The sequence below is a fragment of the Lissotriton vulgaris genome, chromosome 6 (assembly GCF_964263255.1).
Source record: "Lissotriton vulgaris chromosome 6, aLisVul1.2, whole genome shotgun sequence".
NCBI lineage: Eukaryota > Metazoa > Chordata > Amphibia > Caudata > Salamandridae > Lissotriton > Lissotriton vulgaris.
Window position 1 is genome coordinate 484,873,290 of NC_141694.1, and position 17,443 is coordinate 484,890,732.

The 17,443-nt window shown below is 46.4% G+C and overlaps 1 protein-coding gene and 1 pseudogene across 2 annotated transcripts in view; both read left to right on the forward strand.

Moving 5' to 3' along the window:
- Positions 1-17,443, forward strand: part of SMAP1 (small ArfGAP 1) — a 1,000,428-nt gene that overhangs the window by 617,203 nt on the left and 365,782 nt on the right. The window lies entirely within an intron of this gene.
- LOC147707474 (uncharacterized) lies at positions 1,107-17,224 on the forward strand (annotated as a pseudogene).

A 17,443-nucleotide genomic window follows, 5' to 3' on the forward strand; every position in this document is an offset into this window, starting at 1 on the left:
AGACCCTGGTACTTCGGAGGCTGCGAGAGGCTGGTCTCACGCTACATAGAGAGAAGTGTGAATTCCTAAAACGGAGGCTGCAGTTCTTCGGATATAACTTTTCTGCCGAGTGTGTCAACCCTGACCCGGACAAGGTCAAAGACAAAAAATAAGCTGCAGCCCCTACCACTGTCACTGAAGTCAGGAGTTTCCTGGGCATGGTAAATTACTGTGGAATGTTCATCCGAGATCTGGCCAACCTAAGACTGCCGTTGAGGGAACTCACGAAAGACGCCACGCCCTGGAAGTGGGGCCCAGAGCAATCCAAAGCCTTTTCGGAGATAAAGAATGCCCTTTCTGAAGCAACTACCTTGGCATTCTTTGACCCCAGGAAGCTAACGCTGGTGGCTGTAGATGCTGGACCAGTGGGACTCAGGGCCGTCTTCATGCAATGACAGAGGGCGGACGAAGACTGGACCCTGGTAGCTTTTGCCAGCCGGTCCCTTACAGACACCGAAAGAAGATATTCCCAGATTGAGAAGGAGGCGATAGCTATCCACTGGGGGTGCCGGCACTTCCACCTGTATGTCTACAGAAAGCCATTTGTGGTCGCCACAGACCATAAACCACTAGTTGCCCTGTTCTCAGGAACCTCCACAAAGCCTCCGCCCCGCATCGAGAAATGGATGCTACAATTACAAGATTACAATTGTAGAGTGGAGTACCAACCGGAATCTCGCAACCCAGCGGACTACCTGTCCCGCCACCCAAGGGCAGCCACACCGGGTGAAATGGAGGACGCAGACGACACCGAAGAATATGTAAGATGCGTCCCTGCCAGGTCGTGCCGCATGCCCATGTCCCTAGAGAGTATTGCGGAAGCCACCCGAAGGGATGAGTGTCTACAAAGGGCCCGGTTGGCGCTTCAAAGCAGGAACTGGCACAAGGCCAAAGAGGAATGGAAAATATTGACTACTGAGGCTCAAAGAATTATGGTCAGCCTTTACCATATATGAGAAGAGCTCAACGAAGACAACACTGGGTGTCTATTACGTGGTGCCCCGCTGGTGATACCGTCCACTCTGACAGCTCAAGTGGTGCAACTAGCTCACATGGGCCACCTAGGAATGGTCAAGACGAAATCCAGACTGCGAACCAAGGTATGGTTCTCCTTAATGGACGACCTCGTGGAGGCCACAGTGAGAACATGTGCTGCCTGTCAGGTGACAGGAGAGGGGCCACGAGCGGCGCCAATAATCATGGAACCTCGGCCAAATTCTCCCTGGGAGTGTGTCAGCCTCGATTTCGGCAGCCTTCCGGACGGCAGGCACACCATGGTAGCCATTGATGATCATTCCAAGTACCCGGAAGTGGAAATAGTATCGACCACAAGTGCCACAGAAGTCATCCCCAAGTTGAAAAGAAGCATGGCTGCACACGGATTAATGTGCGAGCTAAGGACAGACAATGGACCTCCTTTTCAAGGACAAGAACTGGCCAATTACCTCAGCACACTGGGCATCCAACATCGCCGAATAACCCCAAGTTGGCCCCAAGCCAACGGCGAAATGGAAATGTTCATGCGGACACTTAATAAAGCCATCCGCATAGCACATGACAAGGGGCAATCGTTGGAGCTGGCCATATTCACATTCCTGAGGAGTTATCGACAGACACCCCACACCACCAAGGGGGTCGCCCCTGGACATCTCCTTATGGGACGGGTGGTCGCCGATTCCATACCCCATCACCCCCAGTGGCGTCCTGATCCCTCAAATGAAGATAAAGTGGAAGCCAGACGCTGGAAAGCATACGCTCAAGTCAGCCAGCGGAGAAGAGCCAGAGCGCCACAGATCATACGAGGAGATACCGTCCTACTACAAAACCGCGCCACCGGTGGAAAGTTCAGGTTGCCCTATGAAACACGGCCATGGACTGTAATCAGCGTAAGAGGAACCAGAGGTATTGCCGCCAGGGGCAGAGAGACGGTGACTCACAATATTTCTTATTTCAAGAAATATCACTCTGAAGAAAGTGCTGTTGATTGTCCAGATGCTCACTAGATCCAGATGTCACCACGTCTGGAACAAGGCAGCTCACCACCACGGTGGGACACAGGGCACTCCAGAGGAGATCTGGACGGGACTATCAACGAAAGTCCCCGACCGGATGAAGCTGAAAGCTCTGACTCAGACCACAGTGTGGGTGATCCCGAGCCCGCTCCCCGTGAGGCGCTGTCCCCAGCGGGAGCCGGAGCCACTCCGTGTCGAGGGGCCTCCCAACATCAGCTGAGAAAACATCCAGCGCCATCCTGTCGCCTCCGAGATCATTTCATGTAAGACTGTCATTTGAGATGTCATCAGTGATGTCATCAGTTATGTCACTGACCATGTCATGAATGATGTAATATGTGACATCATCAGCAGTGGATTGCGGGTGCGCGAAATATAGTTAGTACAACTAACTATATAGGAGCAATTTCAATGGTTTTTTAAATGCTAATTCCTAACTATATAAAGCCTGAAACCTATGGCTTTTTAAGTGAATATATATATATATATTTTCCACTTGTGCCAGTACAAGTCTTTTAATGAGCTTAAGGGTCACTTATCCTCTGACATGCCATTTTACTAAAGGCCATTATTGTGAACAGACGTTAGAAAACCCCTCGTTCAAGCTTTTCTTTTCCTTGAAAATGTCAGATGATGCAGTAAGTGGCTGTGTAATCAGGCAGACGTCTGTGTTCGGTAAACATTTTGCCTTTGGCAACTTTTTATGCAATTGTGCTTTTAAAAATACCATCAGTTCTACCTACTCCAGTTTCTGTCCCCCTGCCTCAATTAACCTTTCTTTAGGAGGAAAACTCAATTTATAGTGATGGACAAAATTCATACCGTTCAGAAGGGGTGGTTTGGTGGCAAATGTAATCTAAAGCGATGTCCCTGAAGTATTAAGTCACTTATATAAGTAGTTGGCTTCCCAGAATGAGAATACTATTACAAAGAAGGTCGCTGAACTAGCCATTCCCAATCGAGTCTGATGAAAAATGATATACTTAGTGGTGTGGCCAATCAGTTGTCCGTAAGGCAGGTGTTACGTCCTTGAAGAAGCCTGGTTGGTAATGGTGTTGTGTGCCATGTGTTTGCTCCAGGGGCCCTATTACACATAGGGCACACTTTCCCTGTTACGCCACTGGCACACCTTAAAATCGGTGCGGCTGTCGCAAACAGGAAAAATTTGCTCTACTACATTGAACATGCTGCCCTCAGGGTAGTGCAAAGTCCTGCTGCCCTGGGGCAGGGCATTCAAGTGAAAAACGGAGTGGCTTTGAAACAGCGGCTCTGTGTTTTACTGTGCAGGCGGCAACACGCCTACACTTTTAAAGAAGGGCGAGAGATCCCCATGCAGGCGATGCAGTGCCTGCATGGGGATCTCTCGCCTGCATCTATAATACGTCGCGGATGCAGAAGCAAAGAGATTCCCTTATTTGCATGGGGTCACTCCCCCATGCAAATGAGGGAACACCCTCTGGTGATAGCACTGGTGCTATCTGTATTACAGAAAGGGCTGCAGTAGCGTCTGCATCCATTTTATCTAATACCAAAGTGCCCCTGGGCACGCAAAATGGGCACACATTCCTGTTGTGTTCCTAGGGCACTTTCCATAATACAGCCCCAAATAGGCAAATGAAGTGGCTAACATACGTGCCATTAAACCTAAAATGAACAATGGAACCTATTTTTTTTAATCTTGAAGGTAGCTTATTAGTGAAGCACGCTGTGGGATACAAACAACATGTCACAAATTTTCTTTTTTCTTTTTTTTAATGATGTTAGTGAATCACAGGTAGGTGGAACATAAAGTGAATTGCTTACTCGAGCATGGGTGGCCAAGTGTCTATTCGGTCTTTGCTTATAGCATTACACATTTCTCTTCTGGCATCTTTTTTTGGTTTCTATACTATAGGAAAGTCTCAGAACCTCCGTCACACACTTCTGAGCTTGGCAGTAGACAAAAACATGCCTCTTTTACTTACATACGTTTATCCTGGCAGTGGAACTGACTCATACTGTTAACCCAGTATGTGGTCTACTGTGAAAAGTCTTGTCGTGATTATGCCTTTTGTGTGTATTTTGAGTTGTTTCAAAATGTGGACTCTGAATTGACAAAGGCTGTCCTTCAATTTCAAATAAAATCTCCTCTGTTATTTATCTGAAGCCCTAGCTGTGAATAGTTGGAGTCAGTCTGAAATTTCGGTCGCTTACTGATGTGTCCATACTTTGTGTGGTGCCTACATAGAAACCATGCAGTGAATCGAACTCATTATGAAATCCAGCCCTTCCAGATGACACTGGGACATGCAAGTGTCTGCCGAAGAACATGCCCCCATCCTCCAATTAAGCCATTCCAGGAGCTCACAGTCAAAGGCTGGCAGCCCCCTGCTCAGCTCAGTCTCCCAGCGCTCTACTCACCAGGAAGGGTTGGGCGCATCTTTTGTTAATTCCAGAGCCGTGAAGTGGCTACTAGTCACAAACCGTGTTACAAAATCAAACAGATATATTTGACTAGAAATGGTCTTTATGCATTTGTTTTTAATGTAAGCTTTGGAATTATTACAGTGAATTGCTGTATGTTGACTACATGCGAGGAAACAGTTGACTTGGTGACAGAATCTTTAGATGCAATCAATGGAATTTTTTTCTTTGATTTTTTATTCTTCACTGAAGCTTTTTTAAACTGATATGTTATCATAATATATGCTTGACGTCTAAAAGTGCTATCAGCACAAGGGAATAGACAATTTTTCTGTCTGACATTTCTCTCTTGATTGAGACTATGGAATGTTACTACATTTTAAAAAGAGTATTTTGCTTCCGTGCCGATTTTTCAAAGTAGATAGACTTTGCTCTTTTTAGATGTATCTTTTACTGCCGTCGATTTACTTGTTTACAACTAAGCTTGACCTGCACGATCTTGGTGACATAAATAATTTTTCCGCATGCAGAAAATACCCATCCCCATAATTTGTGTGTCTGTGTTGTGTTCTTGAAGTGCACAACATTGCTTGTGATTGTGTTGGATACAGAAATTAAGACAATTGTTTGATGCCACAATATAATTTTGTTTGATGTTTGAAAGCTTTTAACATTATCCCACATAACACGAGTTTAATTGCACCAGTTGCTTCATTTTTTACTAACAGGTAAACAGGAGGACCATGTTAATAATCAGTGAATAAGGCACCTCGCTATTGCCCACTATCGAGGTGTCCCAGTTTTCTACTCAGGGGCCGAAACATAATGTACATGGGGCTGGGGTATAAATTCCTTCTCCCAAATACAAGTTAAGTATTCTACTTAGTGTTATTGTGAAAAACATCTTTCATGACTAGAGAAGGAAGAGAAAAGAGATGTATTTGGACAAACTAATAGTTCTGGCCTCAAAAGAGTAGTGGCACATCTCTAACAGTGGATTATTTTGAAGATTTTAGTTGCATGTGATCGGCAATGGCAAGGTAGCAGAAAGTCCTCAAGCACCTACCACTGCCGAGATACAGTTTGCCTATTATATGTTTTACATATATGCTCTGTAATTGCTTCAAGCCGGAACAGTGCATTGCTTGGGTACAGAGAAACAAAACCCCACTGGATTATTCTGCTCCTAGGGTACAGTGAGAGGAATGCAGCCTCATTGGCTTGCAAGCCATCTAAACTAATGCCACTACACAATTGAACACTACATGCTAAATGAGGCCCCAGTACAGCATGACATCCACCAAGAGGGCTTCTGGCTAGGCATTCAAACGGAAAGTAATGACATATGTTCGCACCAGTTGCTCCTTTTAATCTAGATCAAAATACATACATCTTATGTAGCTCTGTTGAGGAAAGTAAATCTTCCAAAAGACTGCGATCTCATCCAACGACCTTTTATCTTTTAAAGTATCTGAAAACCTTGGGAACCTGAGTGCAGCCCAGACAGTGCCATTTATCTTGTTCCTAAAAATAAAGTTAGATATGTGACAATTTACTCAATGTGCCCTGAGAATCCTTTGGGGTGAATGGGAGAAAACCATTTAAAACACTATTAATGAAAATATTGTTATCCCGTGTGCTCAAAAGATGACGCTAATATTGTCCACAGTCCATTGTAATACAGTGGCTCAATATACGGGTGGGCGTGCAGTCAGCGAGCTGCTCTTCCTAGAATGTGCCCTGCCTGTAGCATGGTGGCTGCACTCCCCTTGATTAGAAGGTCAGAATGTCTCATTCTGGTCAAGTGTTGTACATGGTTTGAAGTGGGGCATGATGTTACCTTAGCTCTTCCACCTCATCCACCAACATACAAACGTTGATTGAATGCTTGCCATATATAAGCACCTTGTTGAAGCTTTATAAGAAGCGACTAAAAAGAAATAATGACGGGGTGCCTCCGCTTCTGAAATTGTCTGTAGGACTCCACTGCGTGTACGCTTGAGAGGTTCTTGAAAATTACAGCATGAGCTCACACCTACATCACTCTCTACTGGTTGTAAAGCACGCCATCATTCTTTCGGCATCGCTGAGTTGCGAATCCTGGGGTGATGCTATAAATTTCCAAGTGTAAATCCTCATTATACTCATGGCTAATGAAGCAAAATGATGATCTTTATGCACCTCATTAATTGCTGTGAAGTCGGCGAGCTCAGAAGTGCAATCCTGTGAAGCGTGGATGCTATCTTCATGCGGCGAAAGATTTCCTAAAACCATGCACTTGAACTTGCATATTAAACCAAGTCAAAAAAACGTTTTGGTTTGCCTGGTTCTACATTGAGTGTTAGACTGACAGCTCATTGCGAGTTCAGTGATGACACTTAGTAAACGAACTAAGCATCGAGGGGCAGAAGTGCAGAATGTTAAATGTAGTTCTGCTTCTCGGTAAAACCCAATAGGGAATAAAGAAATGATAGAAATGAATGTAGAACATAAACATTACGCCCCTGCGTGTTGGACATTAGCAACAATGTGGAACTAAGGTCTCTGAAACTTGTCAGTGAGCTAACTCAGCATAACAGAAGCTGTCCATGGCGTGCCAGTTGTACATATTGGAATGTGGATATGACATGCAAAAACATATTTTTCTCTAAATGTAGGACAGCGTGAGTATAAACAGTGTATAAAAAATAGCAATATTTGGAAGTAAATATTTTCAAACTTAGCTGCATGAAAAATTAAAAAAAACAGCCGTAACAACATCTATTCAAGCAAATGTTTATTGCTTTATGGTGGCATTTCTACTTTCACTTTAAAATAGCATATTAGTGGCTCTCTGGTTACACATAATTAAACACTGTATAAAGACAAGCTAAATCTATGTGATAAACTTCAACAAGCTGAACTTTCAACTGGTGTCTGACACCATTTCCCCTTAGAATTCTTTTCTGGTCTGTTACATGCTTGTCTGTTACCTACTTTTTTTCAAGTAGGAAACTATTTGATCTGGAAAATATTTACAGTGGCGAACAATCACTTAAACCTAACACCAGTAATGTAATGACATTTAACATGGTTTTTGTTTTGGGCTCTAGGGGAATTGTGTAGGGCACATTTCCCTCAGGCCAGCAGTAGTCATTAGAATAAGCAGAATCTCTCTCCTGTAGGACTGATAATTCACCCTTCACCACACCATACTGAAGCCTACCAGGATCCCTCACTCACCATCTCACTAGATATTAAATATCCATCACACAACTAAAGAGACTTTAAGAAACTGGGTGACTGGTTGAGGGTGGTTAAACCCTTCTCAAGCAGCAACGACTATACTTGTCAGGGTGTTGTCACAAGCAAACCCAAAATTAACCTGTGCATAACCCTCTGGTAGCTTGCCACAGTGCAATCAGGCTAAGGGCCTTATTAAGAGTGAATATCCTGGGACATGAAGATTGGGTTCCATGTGGGAATCCGCCTAGAAGAACAAGAAAGGTGTGAGTATGCACCCCAAATCCTTTGTCACAGCCCCCCCTTGAAGCAGCTGGTCAGACCGACAAAAATCAAATCAGTAGAACCCGAAATAGTCATTTATAAAGATTTTATTAAAAATGGCGCCATAGGGTGTAAAGCGCCAACTTCGATATCTGGTCGCACCAGATTGTGACAAAGTCACAAGTTCAAGCATGGGCCAGCTTCAGGTACCCAGATAGGCCCGCTGAACAGAGTACCATAAATCCTGGTTTGCAGAGCTTTGCGAGGATCCGCATCAAAGGTTCATTGCGCAGTTGAAGCGATTTGTGTGTCCTGAGATGAGGCGAAGCAGCGGTGCTAGGTCATGCTGTGCCGTTATTGACAATTCTTCCAAGGAGGGCTTGTGTTGTGAAGTCCAAATTTGATGATTCATCATGCAGTCCGGAGGATGTTGGATCCGAGGAGCTGTGAGGCTGCGATGCAGTCTGACTCTGTAGTCGAGGCTGCTGTCAACAAGAAATACGACGGCGCTGAGGATGAGTCGTGCTGCAGTTGCTCCAGTCTGGCAACAGGCTACGATGCGGGTATTTGGGGCAGTTCTGATTCTTGCAGCAGCAGTGATATGTCGGTTCTGCTTGGGTTGTGCCACGCAGCAGAGGAGATGCGTCAGTTACATAGGATCCACAGAGGCTGGCAGAGCAATTTAGGCTCACTTCAAGTGGTCCAGGACAGGGGTGGCAGCACTTGAATAGACTCAGAGATGGCAGAGTCTAGGTGCAGGAGCAAGGTTGTTGGAGCCTTCTGCTCCTGAGGCTTAAATGAGGAGGACAGCCAACTAGTCCTTGAAGTCACTTTGGGGATCCGGGTTCGAAAGGAGTAGGTCCAGTCCTTCTCTTTCAGGCATGAAGGCAGCAGGGCAGCACAGTAAGGTTGTGGTCCAGCAGGGCAGCAGTCTGGCAGTGGTAGTCCGCCAGTAGCTCAGCAGCCCTTTTCCTGGCAGAGTATCCACAGGTCCAGAAATGTACTGAAAGGATGGTGTCTGAGACCCAATATTTATTACTCTGAAAGGTGTGGGAAGCTTCTAAAAATTTCCATTTAAGGCACCAGGCATCCTGCATTCCCTGTCCTGGATCCAGAGTAGCCACAGGGGGTATGCGCCCCTTGTGTGGAGGCAGGACACAGCCAACTCAAGTGTGAGTGGGGCTGTGCCCAGCTCCTCCTTCCCATCCTGGCAGTAATGGCCCATCCAGGCACACCTAAGAATTATGTTGTGTGTGGCTGTCACGGAGGAATATACAAAGCTCAACTGTCAGCTACACCTACTTATGTGACTAGAGACAGACTACAGGTACTTAATGACTAAGGCAGGAAAATGCCAACTATCTGAAAGTTGCAAAAAGAGCAATTGATGTACAGAATGTTAAACAATGTCAAACATTCATCCCAGTACAGAGATCTGGTCCTAAATCCATTGTTTTTTTGCTCCTGGTGTCATTCCAGTTTAAACCCAGCCATATTCAAATCAGTCTTGACCCTGCTCCTTATGAGAACAGTTCAGCCCGAACTGCCAGGCCAGTTCCTCCCTGGATTGCAAACAAGCATCCTGGGACGTGTTTTGGGGTTTCACCCCTCATCAACTAGGCTAGCTTGACTCCTGTGGCTTGGAGAGCAGGGGACCCATGTCTGGGAATACCCATCCCACTCAGGATGACAAATGCAAAAAGAATAATTGATTGACAGAATGTTAAACAATGGCAAACATTCACCCCAGTACCAAGACCTGAGCCTACATCCATCGTTTCTTTGCTCCTCTCCCCATGTCATTCCAGTTTAAACTCAGCCATATTCAAATCAGTCTTGACCCCGCTCCCCATGAGAACAGTCCAGCCCAAACTGCCAGGCCAGGTCCTCCCTGGAATGGAAACAAGCATCCTGGGACCGGTTTTGGGGTTTCACCCCTCATCAGCCAGGCTAGCTTGTCTCCTGTGGCATGGAGAGCATGGGTGGTGAATGGGGGTGAATGTTTGCATTGTTCATCATTCAGTCCATCGTTTGTTATTTTTGCTACTCTACAAATTTGTAATGCAAAGTCTGACTTCACCATAAGTTAGGATTTTTCACAACAATTCCAAAGAGACAAAACGTGAAGTGGGTACTTGCACTCATTTGAAACTACAGCTTATTAAATGTAATATGGTAACTCCAATGTTGGATTCCCGTTGACTCACCGCTGGAAGCCGGGGACCCCCAGCAATTTGTATGATTTTAAATTTCAAACATTAAAAGAGTTAATGTTTGAATGGGAAGGTTGGTGCTGCGTGATTAACTTTTAAATGGTTAGTTTTATTTTGCAGTACAAGGCTCCTGCCTGGAACCCCAAAGCAGCCCTGGCAAATGTTTTCAGACCAGTCCCCATACAGTGCACACCAAGTGCAGTGAGTGAGCCTGACCACTACAAAGGGGGCTTAAGGAGGCTCTCCCCCCAAGAAAATGTAGGATACAATTGTGCATTCTATAACACATTATTCATTATATATTGAATTATATTAGCTTATAAAGAATAGTAAATGATGACCTTACTATGCACTAGGATACAACAATCTTTGTTGGGGTTCTTCAATGATTCCCATATTATCACCCTTCAACAGTGCCTCTCATTACTCCATAGCACATCTGTCACATGTATTTCATTTGTTTAATAGCATCTCTCATACCATTGTAGGATGTCAGAGCACTTTACATCACACACATATAGAGCCAATGAATCATACTTGTAAATCAGTGTGGAGAAAATGTTACATAAGGCAAAGGGGACTACAACGTGTAGGATTCACATATCTTTCATACTGGTAGGCATTTTTGAAAAGTGCATGGTCTGGAAAAGCACAAACTCAGGATTCAGAACATAACACAGTTGTTAGCATTGACTAACAATAAAAATGTATTTCCACCCAAATAAACCCCTTTAGCAGCATCAGGATAATGAAAGACTGGGAACAAACATAAGTTACTAACTTGTACCATGCAGTGTGCAATCAGCTCCTTGATGACAGTTTATAGGTCACTGTGCTAGATTATGATTGTCTCTTATGAGCTGCAGAGTAACAAAAGAATCTCCGTGACTAAAGCAGTAAGCCACTGGCCTATGCAGGCACACATTCTTTGCAGCAGGCATATTAAGCCTTTGTGCTACATTAGATAAGTCAAACCTGCCACTGGACAAAACTCATCTCTCTCAAGCAGGTACATTAATCACTGGTGTTATCTTGACACTTTTATTGTTGCTCAAAAAATGCTAATTCAACAAGGAACTTTGCAGTGCTTTTAAAACTGCTTCCTGTGGACCCCCTGGGAATGTGTCACGGACCCCTGGGGGTTCATGGACCCCAGTTTGGGAAACACTGCTCTAGGGTGAGCTAGGCCTTGCAGTATTGCAGAACGAATTTAAGTGTTTTTCAATACCAGTGCATGTAAAACTCAAAAGTAAATGTCCTACTTTTAATAGGCTGCACCCTGCCCTCTGGGCTGTTTACGGCATACCATAGGGGTGTTTTATATGTATTAAAAAGGAAGGTTGGGGCCTGGTAAACTGTTTTTTTTTTTTTGCAGGTAAACTGTACACACAGGCTGCAATGGCAGGCATTAGACATGTTTAAAGGACCACTTAAGTGGGTGGTACAATTAGTGCTGCAGGCCCATTAGTAGCATTTATTTGACAGGCCCTAGGGACAGGTAGTGCCACTTAACTAGGGACCAGCAAGTAAATTAAATGTGTCAATTGTGTATAAGCCAATGTTACTATGTTTTAAGGAGGGAGCACATTTACTTTAGCACTGGCTAGCTGTGATAAAGTGTGTAGAGTGCTAAGGCCAGCAAAAACAAAATCAGCAAAAGTGGAGGAGGAAGGCAAAAAGTTTGTCAGAAGACCACCCTAAGTCTAACGGAGACCATACAAGAACCAGAACTGGGCTTTAACAGAAACACAGAAAGGAACAGCGCTTTAAAGAGGCCATTCTGTAAATTTTCTGTGTACTTTCAGCACCTTCTGAAGCTCCATTTTGCCTCAGGCAACCACAGGGTCCTCCAAACATATTCCTATCGGCTGAGCCATCCCTGGTACAATATTCCTTATCTGGATCCGTTATCGGGCTCGCACCAACTGCAGTATGGATCTCCACTCTGACACCTACATTGGTTTTGCTTCTCCGACACCACCAGCACTGATAAATGTGTTCATGTCAGTGGGATTGACACCTACCTTAAGATAGAACTTGGCTTGCCACTTTGCCCCCACTACGCCGACAGGCAGCCCTCGATGCTATCACGCACTAACGACTCTGAGTTGCACCTGATCGAATCTCTGCATCAGAGGCTTCCAATATTAGGCATAAGAATTATGTCCTGATGATGATCTGTGTATCTAGTTAACAGATCGAAACGCCGTCGACCCAATTACACCTTATACAAAACTGCACTGTTACTGATGTAAAGGTGTAGATTATGTTATGATGTACTATGACATTGTGCAAACTCTGGTACCTCAAACCTCACGCTTGTGCCTACAAGCCCTCTTGTTCCCTTGTTGTTACTGTGTGTCAGTTGCACTTGTGTAAGTTGGGTACAGGCTTGTGCCCCACATTGTGAACTGCTGTGTAACATTCCGCTCTATTTTTCATAAGTAAAAACATTAGACCACTGTCCGGCTGGACAAGTCTGCAATTTAATATAGCTACGACTGTGTCTATATTTATTCTTCATGTATTCCCTTGAAATGGGACCACTGTTGTCTAAATAACATTATCCCAAAGGTCCTGTTTGATCTAATTGGGCTCCTTGTTGTTTCTAAATAAAATACACCAATGGAAGAAAGCGCCTTGATTGCATTGGTGGGTCAGCGGGCAGTTGAAGTACTAAACTATCAGTTGCTCTTCTTTGGAACTAAGACAAATGCTTTGACAGAAGTATTACAGTCCTGGCCGGCTGCATTTGAGCCCTTGTTGCTTTTTAATGATTCCCTTACATATATTCTTGTGGCTACCGGGTGGAAACCATGTCTTTGCCCAGCTGTAAAAACTAAAGTGAGCAGATGCCTTTGGTGCTTGGTGACCCACTTTTTTCACCAAGCACCCCAGAGCACACGTACAGGCCTTGACCAGAAAGCTGAATCCCAGCTCATTTCCAGCCAATTATCAGAGCAGAGAATCCAAAAGGATTAATGCTGTTGACAAACATTTGTTTTCCTGTGCCAGCTTGGCTCCGCAATCTATAAATGCTGTCTTTCTGCAGGTTCAGTACACACACCCTGTTTGGGACATGGCCAGCAAGCTCTTGCAGGCAGTCCTGGAGGACCTTACTGCCTCTTTGGCTCAGACAATGCATGAGGGGCCACAGAGGCTCAGGAATGTTATCCACGCTAGGCTGAATACCATGGATTGTCTTGGCAAAGATGTCTACACAAGTGTTGTCCTTTAGAGGCATGCCTGTATGAGGTCCACTGTGTTTTCCAGAGATATACTGGCTTTGCTAGTGGACATGCCCTTTGATGATTCATGTTTCTTTGGTGAAAGGTTAGTTCTGTGTTGAAACCTTTTAAAGACAGAAGAAGTACAGTGCATTCCTTGGGGCTTTTGACCCCTGCTAAATAATTTCTACATCAGTTTAGGAAGCTTAAGGGCTATTCCAAGGTGGTAATGTATCTGTAGAGATAGCCTTCTCAGCCAGCGATGCACCAGACAACCCAGTCCTTTCGGGTCTTTTGGTGAGGAACCAGCAGACAATATGCAAACAATTGGGTCTCAGTCCTCTAACTCCTCTTCTCTGCTACAACTGTCATTTTAGTTTGTCCTTAGCTGCACACGCCCCCAGTGGGAAGCAGGATCCGGTACTGCTTCCCTGGTTAGCGATCTATCACGTCTGATAGATGTGTCTTAAAGATGGTACTAGAAGGCTGTGTCCTATCCTTTCTTTCCTCCACATCATTATACTTGAGCTGTTGGCCTTTCAAGTGGCTCTGAAGACTTTCCAGCAGTCCATCAAGGGGAAACTGGTGCAGATTCTCACAGAGAACACCCCTGCCATATGATATTGCCCCAGTCAGGAAAGAGTGGGGACCTGGGTCCCGTGGCAGGAGGCTTAGCACCTCTTGTGACCAGAAAGATGCCCTGGCACGCTATCACCTCCAACCACCTGACATAATTAATCAATGCCAGAGCAGACTAATTGAGCTGAAGTCATCTGGCAGTTGTTATATGGGCGTCCTAAGGCTGTGCAGGATATGCTCCACAAGTAGGAGGTCTTTTTGCCACCAACAAGAAAATGCTGTGTCAGCCATTTGGCATGTTGAAGTTTCCACGAGAATATTTGTGCGGAGACTCATTCCTGCTTAAATGGAGCAATGCCTTTCCTCCGCTACCTCTCCTGCCCTAAGTTCTGATGATCATGAACAACTGGGCCCAAGTCATCTTGGTGGCTCTGAATTGGGCCAGGAGAATGTGGTTCCTAGAGCTTCAGAGCATGAGCATTTGTCCTCCTACAAGGCTACCACTTTGGGAGGATCTCCTTTGCCAGCAGCAGGACAGAGTGCTCCTCCTGAACCTGTGTAGCTTATACCTTGATGTGTGGAAAATTAGCAACAGTAGTTAACTGCTATTGTCCTGTCGCCTGAGGTGGTTGAGGTCATCTTCAACACCACCAGACACCTCTCCAAAAAATCAGTCGAAAATCCTTTTGTTTGTTTTGTTTTTAGCCCAGCAAGGTTTTGCAGTGGGCACTGCCCGATGTTCTTTGTCAGCCTTTTTGGCCTTTCTACATTTGCTGGACCAACTGTTTTTGTTTAAATCACCTGTTCTTATGGGGTTTATTGAAGGTTTGATACACATTTCCTGTTTCCTCCCAAACTGTCTGTGATGCCACAGTGGTACCTTAATGTAGTATTAACATTCCCCTTGTGTATTCTTTTCGAGCCTATACATAGCCTCTCAGTGTGTCTCTTCACCTTCAATGCGGTTATCCTCATTGTGATCACGTCAGTTTATCATGTGAGTGAACCTCTAGGCACTATCAGTGCAACCACCTTCTTTCCCAAAGTCAAAACTCCCTTACACGTCGGGAAATCCATCACTCTTCCAGTGTTCTTTGCTCCCCCCACCCTTCAAACGAGGAGGAGTGACTCCATCGGTTGGTCCCCAAAGGCCTTTAAACTTTTACAAAAAGTGTTCCAGGGAACATCAAGTGGAAGATCAACTTTTTTGAAGTTCCCCGGAGCAAGAAAGGGAAAGCAGAAGAGGGCCTTGTTGAAGTGGATTGTCCTTGTCTTTTGTGTAAGGATCTGCTCCGTACTGGCTAAGTAACCCCTGTGAGGAATGTCTGTTCATGATATCTGCGAGGCTTGGATGTGGATGTAGGTGTATGTGATATCTGCGAGGCTTGGATGTGGATGTGGGTGTAGGTGTATTCGTTCACTAAGCACTACTGCCTGGACAGCCCAGCTTGGTGGAATGAACACTTCACCAGCTTGTTTTTGCAAGACTTTTTGGTCTGCGTCCACTCCACAAACCCTCCACTTTGAGGAGGTATTGCGTTGGCATCTATTCTAAAGTGCGGAATCTTCAGCTAGAAGTATCCATCAGAAGAACAAGTTACCTATCTTTAGTAACTCTTTCTACTGGATACTTTAATCGCAGATTTCTCACTGCTCTCTGGCCTAACATTTAATAAAGGTCCCAAGTTAGTAATCGGCACAATGTTATCACATTTTATTCATGCTCGTCGTCTGACGGCAAGGAAATAGATACCATTGTGTTTTAAGCTATAGATGGTACAAGGGCCTAGTTTAAAATGTAAACTAGAATAAGAGGCTTCTGTCGCCCCATCAGCAGTGTGTATCTGATTGCCCTTCAAGCAGCAAGGGCCTGAGAATGTGAAAGTATCACTTTATCAGAGGACCACAAGTGAAAAATCCTTCACTCCTGATCCTCGAAGCACTGCTGAGAGAGAGACGCAATCTGGTGCTTACCAGAGTGGGGCGGCTATGAAGGCCTGTGCATCGTGATCTCAAAGATACGTTTTTAGGTCTCGGACTAGCGAAGGCTGCGCTTGCGCAGTCTCGCTCCGAGACTTTGTCTACAGTATGGGGACTTGAACCCGCCCCTCTTCTCCATTGGCTGGCTTCCTAAACGGAGGCCAGCCATTGGAGGAGAGGGGCGTCACTCCGTTGAAGAAGGGATTCGGGAGGGGTGTTTTTTACTTTCTTTCTGTTTTCTTTCTCTCCTCCTCCCATTGGCTGGAATTTTACATTCCAGCCAATCGGAAGAGGAGAGAAAGAAAACCACGCCCCCGAATCTGCAAATGACGGGGCTTTCTCCGAGGCATTTCTGCTTCGCCTCGGAGAAAGATGGTTGGTGTTATGGCGTGGTCCACTTTCCTGCCGGAGGTACCGAGGGTAAGTCCCGGACATGCACAGCGCCGAGATCTCCAAGCGGCTGGGCAAGCGCTGGAAGCAGCTCAAGGACGCCGGCAAGATCCCCTTCATCTGCGACGTCGAGCGGTTGCGTCTCAAGCACATGACTGACTACCCAGACTACAAGTACCGTCCCCTGAAGAAGGTCAAGGCTGCCAACCCCGCCGCCAAGCCGGGGGAGAAGCTGTGCAGTGTCGGCGGGAGTAACAGCCTCAAGACTGCCGTGAAGAAGAGCAGCAGCAGTGGCTCTTCCAAGAGCGCCGGCAAGCCTCGCCACGCCGGGCAGGTCGTACCCCGAGCCGCTGTGCCTGGATCACCATTCTCTGTACAAGTCTTGCACCTCCTCCAGCGGCTCTATGTCTTCGGCAGTGGGCTCACCTCGTTTTCGCCCATGGCGGTTCCTGCCGGCTGGCGCTTGCAGCCCCACCGACCTGGGTGACTCCCTCAGCCTCTACGAGTACCCGCCGCCGCTGCACGACTAGGACGGTGGATCCCCTTCGCCGGGTTCGCCGCACAGTTACACCAGCAGCAGCGGCGACGGTAGCCTCCGCACCCGTCCCTGGCGCCTTCCACCTCCTTCTCCACAGCCTCCTGCTCGTCGTCCACCTCCTCGCACTACTCATCGTCCTCGTCCGACGAGGAGCTGGAAGACGAGCTGCTGGAGCTGAACCCGGGCTTCAAGAGCATGTGCCAGGGCTCCTCGGCGCTCAACCGGGACCGGGACTTTAGCCTGGAGGCGGGCGCCGGCTCGCACTTCTAGTTCCCCGACTACTGTACGCCTGAGGTGAGCGAGATGATCTCCGGGGACTGGCTGGAGTCCAGCATCTCCAACCTGGTGTTCACCTAGTGAGGGGCCGGCGGGACAGGGCACAGCCGCACGCACACCACAGCCAGGAACCCACCCCGTGACAGGGGGCGACACCACACCCCGGCACGACCCACCTTTGTGTTTCCAAAAGGACTTCGCTCTGCCTTCGACAGCGGGAATGGCGAGAAGAGCCAGCTGCCCGCCCTGCATCCCTGCCGGCTCCCGGACACGGGCTGGAGAGGGGCGAGGGCGGCACTT